At 35.8% G+C, this 18811-nt stretch overlaps 1 pseudogene; it reads right to left on the bottom strand.

Annotated features, from left to right (window-relative positions):
* Positions 1 to 2117: 2117 nt before the first annotated feature.
* LOC141575718 (kunitz-type protease inhibitor 2 pseudogene) lies at positions 2118 to 3226 on the bottom strand (annotated as a pseudogene).
* Between the last annotated feature and the right edge of the window lie 15585 nt (positions 3227 to 18811).

Consider the following 18811-nt stretch of genomic DNA (forward strand, 5'->3'; position numbering starts at 1 on the left):
AAATTGACTCAGAAAAGGCTTCTGACAAAATGTAACACTCTTCCCTGATAAATACTCTCAGAATACTGAAAGTAAAGGTAAAATTTCTCAATATGATAAAGGGTATTTATGAAAAACTCAAAACTAACATCATACACAATGGTGAAAGACTGAAAACTTTCCCACTATGATCATGAACACAGATGTCCATTATTACTGCATTCAACATTGTACTGGAGGTTTTAGTCAGAACTATTAAACAAGAAAAATAAATATAAGGCTTCCAAATTAGGAAGATGAAAAATCATCTCTACTCATAGATGACACAATTTTATATATAGAAACCCCCCCAAAAAAATTCATAAGAAAGCTAATAAACAAATTCAACAAGGTTGCAGGGAAAAGATCAACACACAAAAATCACTTGTGTTTATATACACCAGTAATAAATAACCCAAAATGGAGATTAAAGAAGAAATTCTATTTACAGTAGCACCTGAAAAATTAAATAATTAGAATTAAATATAACCAAGGAGGTGAAAGACTTGTATGCTGCAAACTAGAAAACAGCTGAAAGACGTTAAAGAAGACCTAACAAATGGAAAGACATCATGGTCATGGAGTGAAAGAGTTAATACCCAAAGCAATCTACAGATTTAACACAACCTCTATCAAAATTCTTACATTCATTGTTTTGGCAAAAAAAAAAAAAAAAAAGGAAAAGCCAGTCCCCAAACACATACAGATTTGCAAGGGTCTTGATTAGCTAAAAACAATCTTGAAAAAAAAAGAATGTTGAAGAACTCACTTCATAATATCAAAACTTACCATAAAGCTACACTGGTTTAAAAGATACTGTACTAGCATAAGGACAGACATATAAACCAAAAGAATAGAATAGAGAGCCCAGAAATAAATCTTCACATAATGAATGGTCAATTTATATTTGACAAGAGTGCCAAGACTATTCATTGGGGGAAGAACAAGTCTTTTCAACAAATGGTTCTGGGAAAAATGGACAAAGTATAAATCTGGACTTTACCTACAACCATAAGAAAACATTAATTAAAAAGAGATCTAAAATGTAAACTCAAGAGCTAAAACAATAAAACTCTAAGGAAAAATAATGGAGAAAATCTCCATGATACTGAGTCTGTCATTGACCTATGAATATGACATCAAAGCAAAAGTAACAAAAGAAAAAAATAGACTAAGCTTTATTAAAATCTAGAACATTTATGCATCAAAAAGCAAAAAGATAATATAATGAATGAGAGAAAATATTTCAAATTAAGTGTGAGATTAATATCCAGATTATATAAAGGATCCTTTTAAAAATACAATAAACAGCCCAAATAAAAACTGGTTTGAAACAAGATTTTCAACAAAAATAAACAAGTGACCAATTGCTTGCAAAAAAAATGCTCAACATCAGTAGTTATTAGAGACCTGCAAATCAAAACCACAATAAGATACTATTTCACACCTGCTAAGATGGCTAAATAATAAAATAAGTAAGTAAATAAAAAGCTCCAGTATAACAGTTGTTGGTGAGGATGTGGAGAAACTGGATCACTCACGCATTACTGTGGACAACGGAAACTGGTAGTCACGTGGAAAACATTTCAGCAGTTTCTCAAAAGATTAAAAACAGAAGTACCATATGACCCAGCAATTCTACTCCAAGGCATATATCTTAAAGAATTTATAGCAGGGATTCAGATATTTGTATACCAATGTTCATAGAGGCACTGTTCACAAAAGGTGGAAACAACCTGCTGTCCATCTTCAGATGAACAGATAAACAAAATGTGGTCTATGCTTCATTGGAATATTATTCAATTATTAAAAATAATGAAGTTTTATTTTATTTTATTTATTTTTAATTTTAGAAGGGAAGCCCCTTTTTATTAAACTTGTACATCTTACTTTCTTCCTTTCAGAATCCTAATAAAAAACTTATGTTTCTGCTTACTTAAAAAAACCAAAAAACAAATGAAGGAAACTATTAAAACATCACTTTTGTGATGGGAAAGGAGAAAACAAGATTCAACATAAGTATAGAAAACTGTATCAGGAGCAAAGAAATAATTCGAAGAGGAGCTTACTTCAGTCTAGGGCCAGACCACCTGCACACACAGCCCTAACCTAAGAGGATTTCCAAAGCAAACCAACCCCAGGAGACCAGGGAGCAAGCCCTAAGAAGTTTGTTACTTCTGAAGTAACAAACAGAAAACGAATGATCGCACAAATACAAATCACTTTATTTGAAAAAAGTACACACGCATTCAACACATGTCTCCCCTCCCTTCCCAGGCTCTCTTTAATCAACAGCTGGTGGAGGAGGGCAAACCCTTAGCAACAGGGCGTTCACAAAATGTATGTGTTCTTTGCCAGTTGCCATTTGTAGTCCCCGGAACTCCAGATGGTGCGGAGGGTGCACTCCTGGTGCCAGTGTGCCACCCTGATCAGGCAGACTATGGAGGCTCCCAAGAGGATCAGGACCATCACGGACAGCCCTGCCAGGACCACCATCACTTTAGTGCCGTGGGGCAGGGCAGGATACAACTCCTTGCCGAAGCAGCGCTGCATGCACTCCTCCTTGGAGGGGTAGCTGTTTTTATTGCACTGGCACCCTCCATAGTTGAAGTTGTCAAGAGTTCCTCTCGGCATTAAAGTACCAGCGTGGGAAGGCTGCGCGGCAAGGCCCAGTGACCGCCTTGGCAGTGCAGTATTCTTCATAGTTGAAAATATCACTGGAGATGTCACCAGCATCCTGATTTCTAAGAACACTTGGGACAGAGGAATCTGCTCCATTCCTGCTGGTGGCCGGACCATCAATGGTGTTTTCTGTGACACCAGCACATTTTGCAAGACACTCCTCCTTGGTCATATAATTATCATCATTCCCTTCACAGCCTCCATACACAAACTGCTGGCAGTATCTGTCAGTGACATTGTAGGACCACCTAGGGATGGCGGCCCAGCATCTTCCCACTATTTTCAAACTTGGCAAAATTCGTGGATGACACATTCTCCATTGGCAGCCTCAGCCCCAGAGAGGAGCAGCGCTGCCAGCAGAGCGAGGAGAACCCAGCACCGCTTCCGCCTACACAGCTGCGCCAAGACAGGCTCCACCTGGCCGCGCGCCACCAGCCGTTGGGGTCTCGGGATCAGGTGCTGGAAGGGCCTTTCCACGCACATGCACTGGAGCGCCTCGCATTCAGGTGCGGGTGCTCGCAGATGGTCCCAGGGTGTGGTGCTGGCTCTCGCCATGCAGGAGATGTCCGGGAAGCCCTTTTCTAGGAACTTAGGTGTGTGGACACCCTGGCTCCTTTGCCCACGATGCTTCAGTCCGCTCCTTGCTCACCCCTGACTCTCCCCCAGTTCAGAACCCCGCTGCACCCACAAACGCTTGGCGGGCGCTAGAGGTAATGGCGGCCGCTTAAAAGCAGCTACCCAAGGTGGTCCAAGAATGAAATTTTAATGTATGCTACAACACGGACCTCGTAATCATTGTGCTTCGAGAAGTAAGCCAGATATAGAAGGACAAATATTGTATGATTCTACTTACATGAGGAACCTAGAATAGGCAAATGCATAGAGACAGATATAGTAGTAGCATTTTACCTGGGCTCAGGGGGAACAGGTGTTACTGTTTTCATGAGTATAAACTGTTTTGGAGGATGATGAAAAAGTTTTGGATATAAATAGTGGTGATGGTTGCACAATATTGTGAATGTATATATAATGCTACTTAGGTATATACACTTTTGGTTAAAATGATAAACATTGTGTATATTTTGCCACAAGAAGACAACAAAACAACACATTTATTACCTCCCAGTCTCTTCAGTCTTTCATAAGATTGCAATCAATGTGCTGTCCAGCACTGAAGTCTTATCTAAAGGTTCTACGGGGAAATAATCTGCTTTCATACTCATGTGTGATTGTTGGCTGGTTCAGTTGCTTGAGGGTTACTGGATTGAGAAGCTTACTTCCTGACTTGCTAGTGGCTCATGCTCAGTTCCTTGCCACATGGGTTTTTCAGAATGGCAGACTGCTTCATCAAAGCCAGAAAGAAAGGGAGAGTATGTTGGAAAAACAGAAATCACAATCTTTTATAACCTAATCACATGAGTGACATCAGTGACATCTCATCATCTCTGTCATATTTTACTGGTTAAAATTAAGTGACTACAGTCAGAGGGAGAGGATTATACAAAGATAACATCTCAGGAGGCAGGGTTCTTTGGGGGCCATTTTAGAAGTTGCCTTGCTGCAAAGAGATTATATAAAATGATACCATAGTATGTGCATGAAAATTATTATCACACTATTGTATCATCATATAATACCAAACCAAATGTTTCTGAATATTTAGCAACATGTACCCAAGGATTCAGATGACAGACTTGAATATTCACCTTTAGTCTATATTTTTCTTGTGCCACAAAACCCAGCCACAAAGATAAACACTTTGATACGTCCAACATTTCTTTTTGAAATGAGAGCATTTTGCATGCCATCTTAGATAAATAACATTTTTTGAAAGATGTTCAAACTATCTGGCCTTCTGCGATTTTGCTTGTTTATTATTGAACATCAATACTTTCTTCCAACAACTTGACACGCCATTATTGTGACTGTAAATCTGTGCTACATCTTTGTAGAATTGTAACTGATGCCCAATGACATCTAGCTGGTACCTTAAATTGTTTATCAATAAAATTAATTATGTCTTTGAATAATATACAAACATATAAGAGTGTGTATAAATGTTTGTATATGTAATTTGTGCATATTGACCCCAAATAGACCTATTATTTCTAAGAAAAAAGTGGTAAATCCTAAAACTCTGCCTCAGTTCTTAATAAAATAAAACATTTTTCATCCTACCTGGTCTCTAAGCTCTGATTAAATTGACTAATTTACTCATATTTCCATAAGATTTAAAACAGACATGTCTTAACTGCCTATCAAGTGCCTGCACAGGCTCTAGTTAATTCCTGGCATGAAAAAGCCTGCTTCATTTCCTTTACTAACTGTGATCTTTGGGGCAATTTATTTAGTAGCCCTTGGTTTCGGTTTTCTCAGGTGAAAATTTGATTAATAACATTTTCTGCTAGATAGGGATATCACGAGGATTAAATCAGTTAATACTTATAGAAGTCCTTAGAACAGTGTCTGTTATATCTCTATATAAATACATTTAGAGATAGAGATAGATAGATAAGGAGGGGTAGAGGAATGATTGCTTACAGCAAAAATAAAATGTTGCAACAAATGTATTTTTATTGTCTCTATCTCAGCTCCTCGTCCTAGGAGATCTAGTTTTCAGCTTGGTGTGGGTTGGGGGTGAGGATGAAGAAGGTCACAGCAAGGTTGATGAAACCCTCGAGCTTCCAAAATAAATATAACCGTAGTTTCTGCTTTAAAATAATCAACAACAACAACAACAAAACATTCTTTTAGGTTAAACAGTGTCTTCCAGATAATTACTCAGTTGATTCAATATTTAAACTTCCTTTCAGGGTTATTTCTCTCTTCCTAATCACTCTTCAATTAGTTTCTTCCCAAATATAGCTTTTTAAAAATCTTTAATGACAGCACTGATCATTACAGTTCTTTTAGGGACAAAGTAATGTTTTTCTCTTTTATTACTACTCTGTTAAGGTAGAGAATTTTCAGCATCACCTGCTAAGTCTTTTCCTAAGTTATTTTCCTCATGAGCTGGCTCAGGGGTCTACAATAAGAATTCCGCCATTACTGAGTTTGTCTATTCCAACTATGCATTCAGAAATAAAGTGGTAATTGGTATGAAATACTAATGGTATTTGATAACCAAGTCAATTTATAGCCTGTGTTTAATAATCTTGAAAAGTTTGGAATTTCCCTTTTCTCTGTAACATTCTAACAATTGTCTTACGTTTCATTATGGGAAGGTTGGAAAAAAGACTCACAGTATATTAGTTGTGGGAGGATCTCAGGTCCTAGTCCTGTTTCCTCCAAGTCTAGGGAGTGTGATTACAGTGTCGTCCTTAGAAGCACAAACCCTGGGACCAGACTGCCTTGCTTAACACTTGCTCTGTAACTCACAAGCTAGGTGAGTGTAGGCAGTTAACGTTCTAGGGAAACTGTTTCTCCTCAGTAAAATGAGGTATGTGAACACGTACTTCACAGGTTTGCTGTGAGAATTAGCCAAGTTAAATAATTGACAGCTGACCTCTGAACCTCTGAACAACATGGGTTTGAACTGCACTGGTCCACCTATAAATGGATTTATTTTCATTTAGTCCTATACAGTACTGCACGATCCTCAGACTGAATTGAGGGTGCAGAACTGCAGATAGGGAGGACTGACTATGGGACTTGAGCATCCACAGGTTTTGGTATCCATGGCAGGTCCTGGAACCAAACCCCCAAAGATACAGTGGGGCACAGTATACCTCTTAAAGCAGGAATATTAAAGCAATCCAACTACTGAGGGGCACAGGATTCTTCTGAGGGCTGGCTTTGATTTAAGAATTCAAGAATCTCCAGTGACCTTGGCAAACATTGTACTATTCTACAGTCTAGAACTTTTCCATCATGTAACTTCCCCTTTATCCTTCACTTGAGGTCAGACTTCCTTCAGGGTCTGATGACTATCCAAGCTCCTCCTGGATCTCTCTCCATTTGTTCTTATAAGCATTGAACATAATAAAATCCTTGCACATTTATTGTCTTGATATTTGCCTCTCAGAGAGTGTGTAGCAAAGGACTTGTTATCATTTGTGTTAACCAGGAAGCAGACTCTGAGATGAAGATTAGCATACAATAAGCTAATGATCATTCTTGAAATATTTATCTGTGAGAATAATAAAGGGATCATCATCTGGGGAAAGGAAGAATTTGAGCTTCATGTAGTATTAACAAAGGTATCAGCAGAGCCTATAAGGAGATTCCAGTCAGAAATGACTTTTAGTATGTCCCAGTTTAGCACTGTGTCTCAATTTCACCTTTGCCTCTGTCAGTCATTGCATGCAGACAACCCCCGGGAGTGGAGTGTGGCTTTCCAATTCAACTGAAGGGAATATCAATGTATTGTATAATTATATTTTAATGAGTTTCTAATCTAGAGACAAGGTTTTGCATAGTTTCATATAACTTAATTAAGTAGACTCTACTTTTGGGGCTTGACCTATTCAAATACTAAAATGTATATACTGAATATTTCAATACATATTTATGAAACTATCTTATAAATATATATTTTTATAGAATTTTAAATCAGTTAATGGCTTCTGATATTACACATTAAGAACCTTCACTAATTGCCTATATTAAAAGTAAAATTTTTATATGGTGCCATAAAACCACATAATAAAGTATTATTAGTCTCCTATACAAAGTATTTAAAAAAAATCCTAGGTTGGGGTACTCTGAAACTTAATGGTTTCTTCTGTAGTACTTTTGTAGAAAGACCAAATAGGTGCTAGATATACTCTTAGCCTTGAGAATATATTATGGTATTCTATAACTCTAAGAATTCAAGAATTCTTAGGGGTTCCAAGCAGAGCTAAACTACTAGGATCATTTACCCACTATTATGTTACTGACTATAACCTATGTAACCTGTCTGACCAGTAATCTTCACTATATTTAAATCAAGCAGGATTTTTCCATAAGTGAGCATTTTCTTGGAGCTTGCAATACTTATCCTAGGTTTCTGTGCTGTTAATTAGCCTGTGAACTCCAAAAATTAAGACTCTGCTCCAACTAATTTGCAAATGACCTCAGTATTACCATTTCCATAATATCTTTTATATAAACAAAGACAGTTTTAAAAATATATACCAAGAAGGTATAATGTGATAATGGATATTCTAAAAGAATGTTCTAATATTCTGACATTAAAAAGGTTGAACAGATGCTTCAGAGACTTTTGACTTTGATTTGTTAGTTATTCATCATTGGTCACCACTCTCCTACGTTTGATAGAGCATGAGAAGTACTCCCCAAATATCAAAGTAATCATTTTTGTGATTCCTATAAATACAAGCTCTGGGGAAAAGACAACTGAACAATCAAGACAGGGTAAAGGCAGGGAAGTATTTTATTATAGGCCACTTCAAAGATCAGTTCATACTGCCCATAATAACAAGTTTACATGATCCTGCCTAAGTCTGCTATTAGCAATTGCACAGTTACATTATGCATGACATTTGACTATTCATAGAAAAGAAAATGTACTGTATTCCATTAGTGGTTTCCTATGAGTGTAAGTCTACAAATTACTGGTGATGTTTAGGTTGATGTGTTACTCTTTTGCATATTTATAATGCTCCTGTCACACTCATTATTAATATGAATGCAATGTGAGGTATTAAAGATCAATATGATTTCTATCAGTTTCAGATTCTGTTTGTGCTAAAACTCTTATGCAAATATGATAGTGTATTTACATTCTGCACTTATGCATGATCATGAAGGAATCTTGTGCTTTACCTTATATCACAGCTGGTATACTAAAAGTGTAAAAAGACACCTGAAATAAGTTAAAGTAAATGCTATTATTTCTGAAATCGGGAAATGATGAGAATCTCCAGTGGCTGGCTAGCCTTTTGATTCAGAACAACTTATAAGTTGTTGACAGTGTCTAGGAAGACCAGCACATCATTTTTCCCCAAAAATGCAGATCTGTTTTTAATGGCAAATATTTCCAAAAGAGGTATTTTATAGAATGCAGGTTTAAGCAGAGTTTCCTGGACTCTAAAAAGTGTATCTTTCCCTTTATTGTGTGTGTGAGTATAAAGATTTTTGTGCCACATGCTCCTATATGATTGGTCCCTTAAGAAAGTTTAAAATTCTGTGATGGATAAGAACAAAATATATCTTACATTGTCAGTGTGCCTGTCACAAATTAGATTTGGGACATTTTAGTTCCCTGATCTCAAGAATTTATACACTTTCACGATGAAAATAAATTACTGAAGATTTTGCTTCCAGCTTTGACAGTATAGACATAATCAGACCACAAATACTAGTAATATTTTTTTTAAGGAAAAAAAAAATCAAAGTGGAAAACAAACACAAATCTGTGTTCAAAGGCACTGGAGGGTAGTCAGTACTCAGGCCAAGATTTAAGAAGAAGAAAACACATTGAGGTGACCTATATTTTTGAAGGCATTGTTTTTTTCCCCTCGGTAACTTTGGCTGTCAGAAAGCAGGAACCTTCAGTTTGTAGCAATCTCACAGACTTACCAAGGCAGCCACGACTTGAAGAACTACTACCTCAAATAAAAGTCAACTACAGTTGATTTCAGGATGCAAATGTGTTTAAATGTTTAAAAATCTATCATGCACCTCACTACTTAGGAGACCAAATGAGAAAATTTGTATTTAATGCATAAATATATTTGATAAAATTCAGCACTCAATCATGGTTCGAGGAAAAATTAAAATAAGCCACACCAAAAATCAGGGTAGCCAAGAATAGTAGGGGTGATCCTTCATTTAATAAATGAGTATTTATATGAAGTACCGCATTAAAAGAGAGAATAGTGGAATCTCACTGCAGAAAATTAGAGAAGTCTATTTATTAAATTATTTATATTTTATGTTATTTTGGCAACATAAAAAAATACAAGTATGACAAAGAGAGAAATAAAACTGTCTTAACACAAGGCATTACTGTTTATATAAAAAAATCCCGAGTATACATGTAAACTATTAGAACAATTAAATAAATTTAGCACAATCTCTGGATACAATGTCAATATACAAAATTAAATTGCATTTCTATACATCAGCAACAAGCTATTAGAAGATCTAATAAAAGAATTCATTTGTAATAGTACCAAAAATATCAAACTAAAATATATTTCTGAGAAGCATTAAAAAATCTAAATAAATTGAAAATTTATCCTTTTTATAAATGGAAAGATTCATTATAAAAATGTTCATTCTTTTAAAATTCATCTATGGATCCAAAGCAATTTAAAATAAAATATGTACAGTTTTTTTTTTCCTGAGAAAACTGACAAAATAAATCTAAGACATACGGAAATGCAAATGGCAAGAACAGTGAAGACACCCTTGCGAGGAATAACAAAGTTAAAGGATTTGCACTACCTGTTGTAGAGACTTATTTCCAGTTTATAATAATTAAAAGCATTGTTGAAATAAGAATTAAAGAGTAGACTGATAGAACAGAGTCAGACCTACTTGTACAGATACAAATCTGCGTATATAGTCACTTCATTCACAACAATAATCGCCACTATTTATTGTGGGTTCATCACCACTCGTGGGTTCTGGCCAGCAGAAGTCCCACTGAAACGGAATGAGTTACTCAAGACTCTATGGAAAAAGTCAAGAGAGCGAGAGAGAGTCGGAAGCCAACTCCCCGAACATCTCAATTGCTCCATTTACTGTCTACAATCAAAGGAGAAACCATTGACCATTGTGAGATGGAATGCAGGAATTTATGAAATCACTGACCATTGTATGATGGAATGCAGCAATTTAGGGAAAGACAGGGTGGGATTTAGATTGTAGAGTCTAGCAAAGGTCAGAAGGCCCTCTAGGTTTTAGCAAGTATTATTTGTGTTGACATCAGGCAAGCCTTACAGCTTATCAGGGCAAAATGTCTGAGAAGTAGCTGCTTTAACATTATTCTTGGACTCAGGTGGCTGTGCCTGTCTTAGGTTGCCCCCTCTGGGGGTCTTACCCGTCATTGGCTAACCAGCCTTTTCACCTCTGAGTTTGCAGCTTATCATCTTGGAATCAGGCGGCTGTGCCTGTCTTAGGTTGCCCCCCTCTGGGGGTCTTACCCGTCATTGGCTAACCAGCCTTTTCACCCCTGAGTTTGCAGCTTATCATCTTGGACTCAGGCGGCTGTGCCTGTCTTAGGTTGCCCCCCTCTGGGGGTCTTACCCGTCATTGGCTAACCAGCCTTTTCACCCCTGAGTTTGCAGCTTATCATCTTGGACTCAGGCGGCTGTGCCTGTCTTAGGTTGCCCCCCTCTGGGGGTCTTACCCGTCATTGGCTAACCAGCCTTTTCACCCCTGAGTTTGCAGCTTATCATCTTGGACTCAGGCGGCTGTGCCTGTCTTAGGTTGCCCCCCTCTGGGGGTCTTACCCGTCATTGGCTAACCAGCCTTTTCACCCCTGAGTTTGCAGCTTATCATCTTGGACTCAGGTGGCTGTGCCTGTCTTAGGTTGCCCCCCTCTGGGGGTCTTACCCGTCATTGGCTAACCAGCCTTTCACCTCTGAGTCTGCAGCTTTTTATAACATCATTCCAGCCCAAGACTCATTTCTTTGGGGGCCTACAGTTTACCTTTAGGGAAGTCATGGGGAGAGGGGAATAATATACATTCTTATAAATATGTTAAAGTGACCACCAGCCCAGAAGTGGCTGTGGTCTGTTAGAATTTGTTAACCCAATCATGGGCTCCCACAGTTTATGCTGGATCAACTGAATATTCAGATAAATGAAAATGGGCCTGGACTCTTATCCTATGCCACACTCATAAAAAAAAAAAAAAAAAATCCAGTTGAGTTGTAGTCATAAATGGAAAAAAAAAAGTAATTTTTCCAAAAAAATTATAGAAGAATATCTTCTGCTTACTTTGGGAGAACAACATTTTTTTTAAGATAAAAATAAAAGAGCAAAAAATTAATAATGAAGGAAAGTATTAATTAAATAGACCTTATTTAAATTCAGAATTTGTATTTGTAAAATATGTTACAATTAAGAGACTGAAAGTACAAACCAGAGAATAATTAGAACATATATCTCAGACCGAAGATTCATATACATTAGCATATAAAGATTGCCACAGATCAATGAGAAAGCACAGACTGTGCAAGAAAATGGGAGAATAACTAGAAAATGCTTTTCAACAGAAGATATTAAAACTGCAACACACCTACTAAAAGATATTCAACATTATTAGTCACAACCACAACAATTTACCTATATATCCCACCTCAACTAAAAAAAAAAAAAGTGTTGGTGAGGATATAGTGTGATTGGAATTACATTTATCATTGGCAGGTTTGTAAACTGGTGCAACCATTTTAAAAATAGTAAGTTCAATGTATGCATATCCTATTATATACCAATTTCACTCCTACATAACTTTACATCAAAAGACACGCATAAAATTGTGAAACCAGCATTATTTGTAATAGCACCAAACTGGAAATACCACAAATTCCATCAACAATAGAATGGACAAATAAATTGTGACCTTTGTTCATATGTAACATTGTTTAGTAACCTAAAGTAATAAACCCCCACTATGTGCAACATCATGGATGACCCTCACAGATCACTGCTACATGCAACAACATAGATTAATTTCAAATTATAATCAGTGAAAGAAGTCAGAATCAATAAGTACTGTATGACTTCATCGATGGAAATTCCAAAACCAAGAAAAACTCATCATTGCTGACAGAATTCAGAATAATAGTTCTTTGGGGGCATAATGCCAAGGAAGGGGCACAGGATATATTTCTGGTTTTCATGGTGATTTTCTATATTTTGATGTGAGAGGTTCTCAACACAGTTGTGTTAACACTGAAAATTAAAGAAGCTATACACATTTTATGCATATGTTTTCCATCCTGTACATTGTGTATTTCAATAAATATTTTAAATCAAGTATTTGTATAACATTGTTTTGAGGAAATTGTCACTATTCAAATAATAGCCATATTTCTATTAGTAGCCACATACAATATGTGTTCTTGTAGCTGCACTATCCCACCATGACATTTACTTCTGAGAAAGAAACTGGAGGAAGAAATGGGACATGTATCCATTTATTGATTTCTTCACCCAAATATTAACCCATATTTATGAGAGAAAGATAACATAAATCACACTAAATATTTTGAAAAATAAAGACATTTTATCACAATAATATATATTTCAAGAAAGGGAATGAAAGAATGAACTCTCTCTCATTTCTGCTATCAAATCTGTACTCTTGCCTCAAAGTTATTTCAAATGCTAAAATTAAATGTAGTTTCACTCAGCTCTCCAGTCAAAATCAATGGGCCCTTCTGTTATTCCAGAGTGCTTTGCTTGATTTCCATATTATTATTATAATACACATATAATTCTGTTTTGCATAATACTTATTTGTTTAATGCCTTCTCCTTCATTAGGTTTATGTGTGACAATAACAAGTACAAAGATGAATTCATGAAGTTTCTGTCCCCTCATTTTTTTTACTTTAAAGGAAAAGTACATACCTTTAATTGTATATTGCAATGAAAATCTATAATAAGGACTGCCATTAAGATGGAAGAAAGATACATTTGAACAAATTGCATCACAGGGAAAATCCTGTGACCAAGGGAGAGTATGAGCCAGATCTAAGTATATAGTAAGTCATTCCTTTGTTATTTTATTTAGTCAATTATTCAAGATTTATTGAGTGTTTCTACATGCCTGGCACTGACACAGCTGCTGGAAATACACTAAAGAGTAAGATGCAGGCTCTAACCTAGAGAAGTTCAGAGTTTAATGACAGAAATCCATGCCTTGATATATAGTCACAGCAGAGTGGAAGGCATGTATAAGCTATGGTTCAAGCACTCTGACAGCACAGAGGAAGAAGAGATAGTGGCTGAGTGGTCAGTAGATAGAAAAACAACATCAACCATATATATTTTTCACTTTTCACACATAAAGCACTTCTCTAAATTTTCCACACACGACTCCTTTCATTTGTGTGTACACTAAATCTCTTCAGCGGGCATTATTACTGAACTTAATGGATGAGGAAACCAGGAAACCAGGAGTCAAACTAGCTTGTCAAGGATACACAATTAGTAATTCACAGATCCAGGCTTAGAAACTAAAATCATCCAATTTCAAAGCTCTGAAAATACGATCTTAACCATTCATCATGTACTCTCTATGAACATACCCTCAAGTGACACTTTTCCACATGCAGGCATTAAGGTGAAGACCGAAAAAAAATCACAAAACTCTATTGCACTGAATACAGATGGGACTCAGAATTTTCTTCAACACAGGCCTACTGGCACTACTGATTTCTCAGAGGTACACTATTAATTTCTGCCTTGAGAAGTCTGTAGAGAAAGAGAAACGCTGAGCATGTAGGTAGGTGAAACAGTAGGTGATTATTAACCTTGAACTCTTCATCTGGTCAGTTGCTTATCTCCACTTGATTTTGTTCTTTTTCTGGAGTTTTGTCCTTTTGTTTGGAAGGTATTTTGTCTCCTCATTTTGCTTAACTCTCTGTTTCTGGATATATTAGCTATGTCTCCTGGCCCTGAATGTGTGGCCGTACATACGAGGTGATCTGTGGGACCCAGGGGCACAGTCCTCCCTGGTTAAAGAGCCAGGTGCTCACAGGTTATCTCCTGGTTGGGCCGCATGCACCCTCCTGTTGCGATTAGGCTGTAACCGCTGGGGGTGTGCTGGCTGCCCGCCAGGCCTGCTAGCTGGGGAGGTGACTCCTTTGGGGACACTGTAAGGAAGGGCAGGATCTGGCCTGGCTGGCTGAGAGGTACAGCTGTGTCTGCTGCAGACACACTGATGTGTCAGGCTGGCCCCCTGCACAACTATCTGTGAGACCCAGCTGCATCTTTTGTTTGTGTGGTGTGTGGAGCTGGCCCCCTGCAGTGGGGCAAGAGAATACAGAGGTCATCACAGCATATGCTGATGTTGTTTCAGAATTTTTGTTTCTTCTTTTGAATTTCATTATTAATCTTTACAGTGAGTAACAAGAAATTTAGACATGTGATCATATATTCAATTTCCACTTTCACAAAGCAGCTCTGATTTTAGCATCTGGTATTAATATGGAGTGTTACTAAATTCAGGATGCAGTTAATGTGCATTTTAAATCTTAATTTGTTCCATGTCTTATGCATTTATTAGTAGAGAATTTTAAGGCAGTACTGTTTTTGTGGTGAAAATATTATTGAGACTTAAAACTTGATGTCTAAATGAGAATCAAAGCATATTCAATGGTGCTGCACCTCCTGAAATCTAAATGTGAGACAGTGCCAACCAAAAATGACAGGGACTCATGCTGCTGGAAAAGCCTTTCAACTTTGATAAAATGTCTGCTCCAAAGTATCCAATACTCTTCCACATTGAATACAAGCAATTGTCATTTTGATTTTTTTCATGCATGAATTACAGAAAACAGAACTGAACAAAAAATATTTTATCTCTAAAGAGAATCAAAAAGAATGAGCCTCAGTTAGCGTATATAATATACAGTGCTGAAAAGTCTGTAAAAAAAATCTGTAGGAATTCCCGAAGCCTAATTTTACCTCATATTTTTCATGCACTTTTCAATAGAACTATTTAATCAAGAATAATGAAAATTAATGATTATCAGACAGCACTTCATTTCCAAAGAGCTGTAGGGAAGTTAACACCCTGTTATACAGACTTAGCTCTAACAGGCTTCTGGGTTACTGGTGAGCTGGTTCAAATGTGGATCTACTGTGCTGATTAGTCATGAGTCATGTGTCTGCAATTACAAGGGCTGTGCTTGGGTAATCTTCAAAGACAGCACTGTAGAAACCAGCTGTCTATTAAAAGCTTTTATTCAAAATACATAAGTCAACTCAACATTGGAGAAATATCTCATTTTAAGAAAAAAAAGACCAATATAGATATGTGAGGGGGCACCTCAATTATCTAAGGAAGTTATCTAAGTCTGATTATCTAAGTAAGTTCTACAGTGGAACATTTTACTACAACAATTTTGCTTAGATGTCAGATACTTTCTCTATGTTTCAAGTACAGTCTTGCCAAACTAAATAATAATAATAATAGTATTTTTTCTAATTTCTTTCTCTCTGCTTTTTTTGTTTTTGAAATTCTTTTTTTTAAATCAAAGTTATTTAGCTTTATCTTTTTTGGGAGGCCTAACTAGGTTTCTTTGTTTGTTTATTCATTTATTTTAATGGCAGTACTGTGGATTGAAATCAGGACCTCATGCATGACATGCACTCTACCACTGAGCTCCCCCCATACTCTGCTTATTTTTATGTAGGTCTTCTGTTTTGGACAATATTTTCTTCTGACACTGGATGACATCATCCACTGCTACCTTCTCAATTTTCACATGTGTACTCCTTACTTGAAATCTACTCTTAACAAATTTCTAAGATGCAGTATATATAGTATTATTAAGTATATTCATCATGTACATTCAATCTCTAGATTTATTCATTCTTTATAACTGCAATTTTATATCCACTGAACAACATCTTCCTAGCTTCCCCACCCCACCACCATTCAAATATGTGCTCCTATGTATGTGACATTTTCAAATTCTGTGTATAAGTCAGACCACATAGTTTTGTTTTGTTTGATTTCTATATATGACTTATTTCATTTAGCATAATGTCCTCCAGGTCATCCATGTTGTCATGAATGGTAGGGTCATTTTATCTTTTGAAACTAAATAATATTCTGTTATACATATATACCACAAAATTTCTTTATCCATTTATGTGTCAATGTACATTTAGGTTAAAATGACCTTTCAAGGATGCCAAAGCATTATAAAGATGTTGTAATTAATTATTATTAAAATGCTTAAGACAAATGAACAAAAACAAAGTTTTAGCAATGAAATAGAAGATAAGAAAAATTAAATTGAATTTTATAAATAAAAAATAGAATAACTTTTTAAAAAATTAACGGACTGGCTCAACAGCAGAATGAGGTATACAGAGGAAAGAATCAGTGAACGTGAAGAAAACAGAAATTACCCAATCTAAACAAAAGTAAGATAACAGACTGAAAACAAAGAAAGCAGAGTCTCAGGAACATGTGGGACTTTAACTACCTATCTGACATCTGTGTCATCAGAATCCTGGAAAAACAGAAGAAAAGGGTGGGGCTGAAAATGTATTTGAATACTGAACTGAAAACTTCCAGAATTCAGCAACAGACATAAGCTTACAGATTCAAGAAACTGAACAAATGCCAAACAGAATAAACTCAAAGAAACCACACCAAGACACATGATTTGTCAAAATTCTGAAAACTAAAGACCAAGAAAAAAATTTTAGAAGTACTTAGAGTGAGTGAGACAGTACTTACATATGGGGGAAAATAACTTGAATGACACCAAACTTCCAACCAGAAACCACTGCAATCAGGAGTAGCCAGCACAAAGTTTTTTAAGTGCCTGAAAGAGAAGAACTATTAATCTAGAATTCTATATGCAGGAAAACATTCCAGAATGAAGAAGAAATCATGTAATTCTCAGAGAAGGAATGCTAAGAGAATGTGTTGCCACCAGACTTAAACTTTCTCTTAACTACTTATCTCTCAACAAGAGAATCACTTTGTTTCTACATCTCCTTTCAGAGGACCGAATACAGAGTACCTTCTTTTTAATTTCTAAAAAAAAAAAAAAACTTCTGGCAATGTAAAATATGTTAAAATTCAAAAAGCCATCTTCTCAAGAAGATTTTCTCATTCTTTTTGTTGACAGAAATGGATCTACATTCAATGTTGCTTTTAATTATTTTTCCCCTCTGGCTTACACTTACATAGTTTGGAAAAAGGTGGTATTTGTTCACCCACTTTTTATTTATAAGATTAAAGATTTCACTGTAATATCAACACAGTATTAAGTACAAAATAAATATAGTTGAAGTGGAGAAAAAGATCCTGAACTCTAGGAGATAGAAGAAAAATCAAAGAGAGACAGAGAAAGAGAAAGAGAAAGAGAAAGAGAAAGAGAAAGAGAAAGAGAGAGATATCCAGAGAAAAATTTGAGACAATTTAAATGCTTTGCAGTTTTCCTAGCCAAAAAAGAACAAAGACACTGCAGTATATTGGTAGAAAAATTAACAAAGCACTTTTGTTCTGTAGTGTATGAATTTTCATTAATTAGTTAAAATAACAATAACTGAGATTAGTAATGTACATCCTGAAATTTTTTCACTTAAATATTTTTAACATCAAAACAAATGCTATCTTGTGCTCCAGGTACCAAGCTTGAGTCCCTGTGACTCTTTTGCACACAGTGTTTCAATTTAATGAGTTAATTTTGGAAAAGCATAGTAAGAGATATATTGTGATAATCTCTTTATATTTTAAATAATTGGAGAGGATATCATATGGTTAGGCAGATTTAATTTTCTTTCATAAATATTAGATAATCTTTATAACTTGTGCTTCAAAGAAAATAATCAGTTTCCATTCTCATTTGATTTACAACAATTTAAAATGCTTACATCAATTTAAAGAATATCTTAAAATTCTTTTAATTTTAAGAAATGGAATAGATGGAAATCTGATCATGTCTGATTTTATTAAAGTGATGTGGAATTGAATCTTGTAGAACCACTTCAGTTTATGGCAAAAAAAATCTGACCACAATGGAAAGGTTCAGGTACACTCTCAGTCTCTTTAATACACGTTCTCTCCTGTTAAATGCCTAGCATTCCCAAAGGTAAATGGTAAAGCACTTTCTTCACTATTTTCAGAAAGCAAACATTTTAGATTTCTAATCTTAGCACAATGACTTCATCTTCAAACTAAATTCTGTATAACACAGGCATGTGAAAATATACCTACAATGTGATTCTACCAAGATATTAGGTTTCATTTTTGGGGAGTAAGTTTGAAAATTGTGTTACATATAAAAGCCAATAAGTAAACTTTATAAAAGAAACCATTTGAAAGAAGGGATTCTCCTATATAAATTAAATGATTTTTAAATGTATATTAGCCTTTATTCTTTATTCCATAGATGCTTAAGTGAATGAATGTCACAAATGCAAATTCAGATTTTTAAGGAAGTTTTTAAACTAACCTG

This window comes from Camelus bactrianus, chromosome 31 (genome assembly GCF_048773025.1).
Source record: "Camelus bactrianus isolate YW-2024 breed Bactrian camel chromosome 31, ASM4877302v1, whole genome shotgun sequence".
Classification (NCBI taxonomy): domain Eukaryota; kingdom Metazoa; phylum Chordata; class Mammalia; order Artiodactyla; family Camelidae; genus Camelus; species Camelus bactrianus.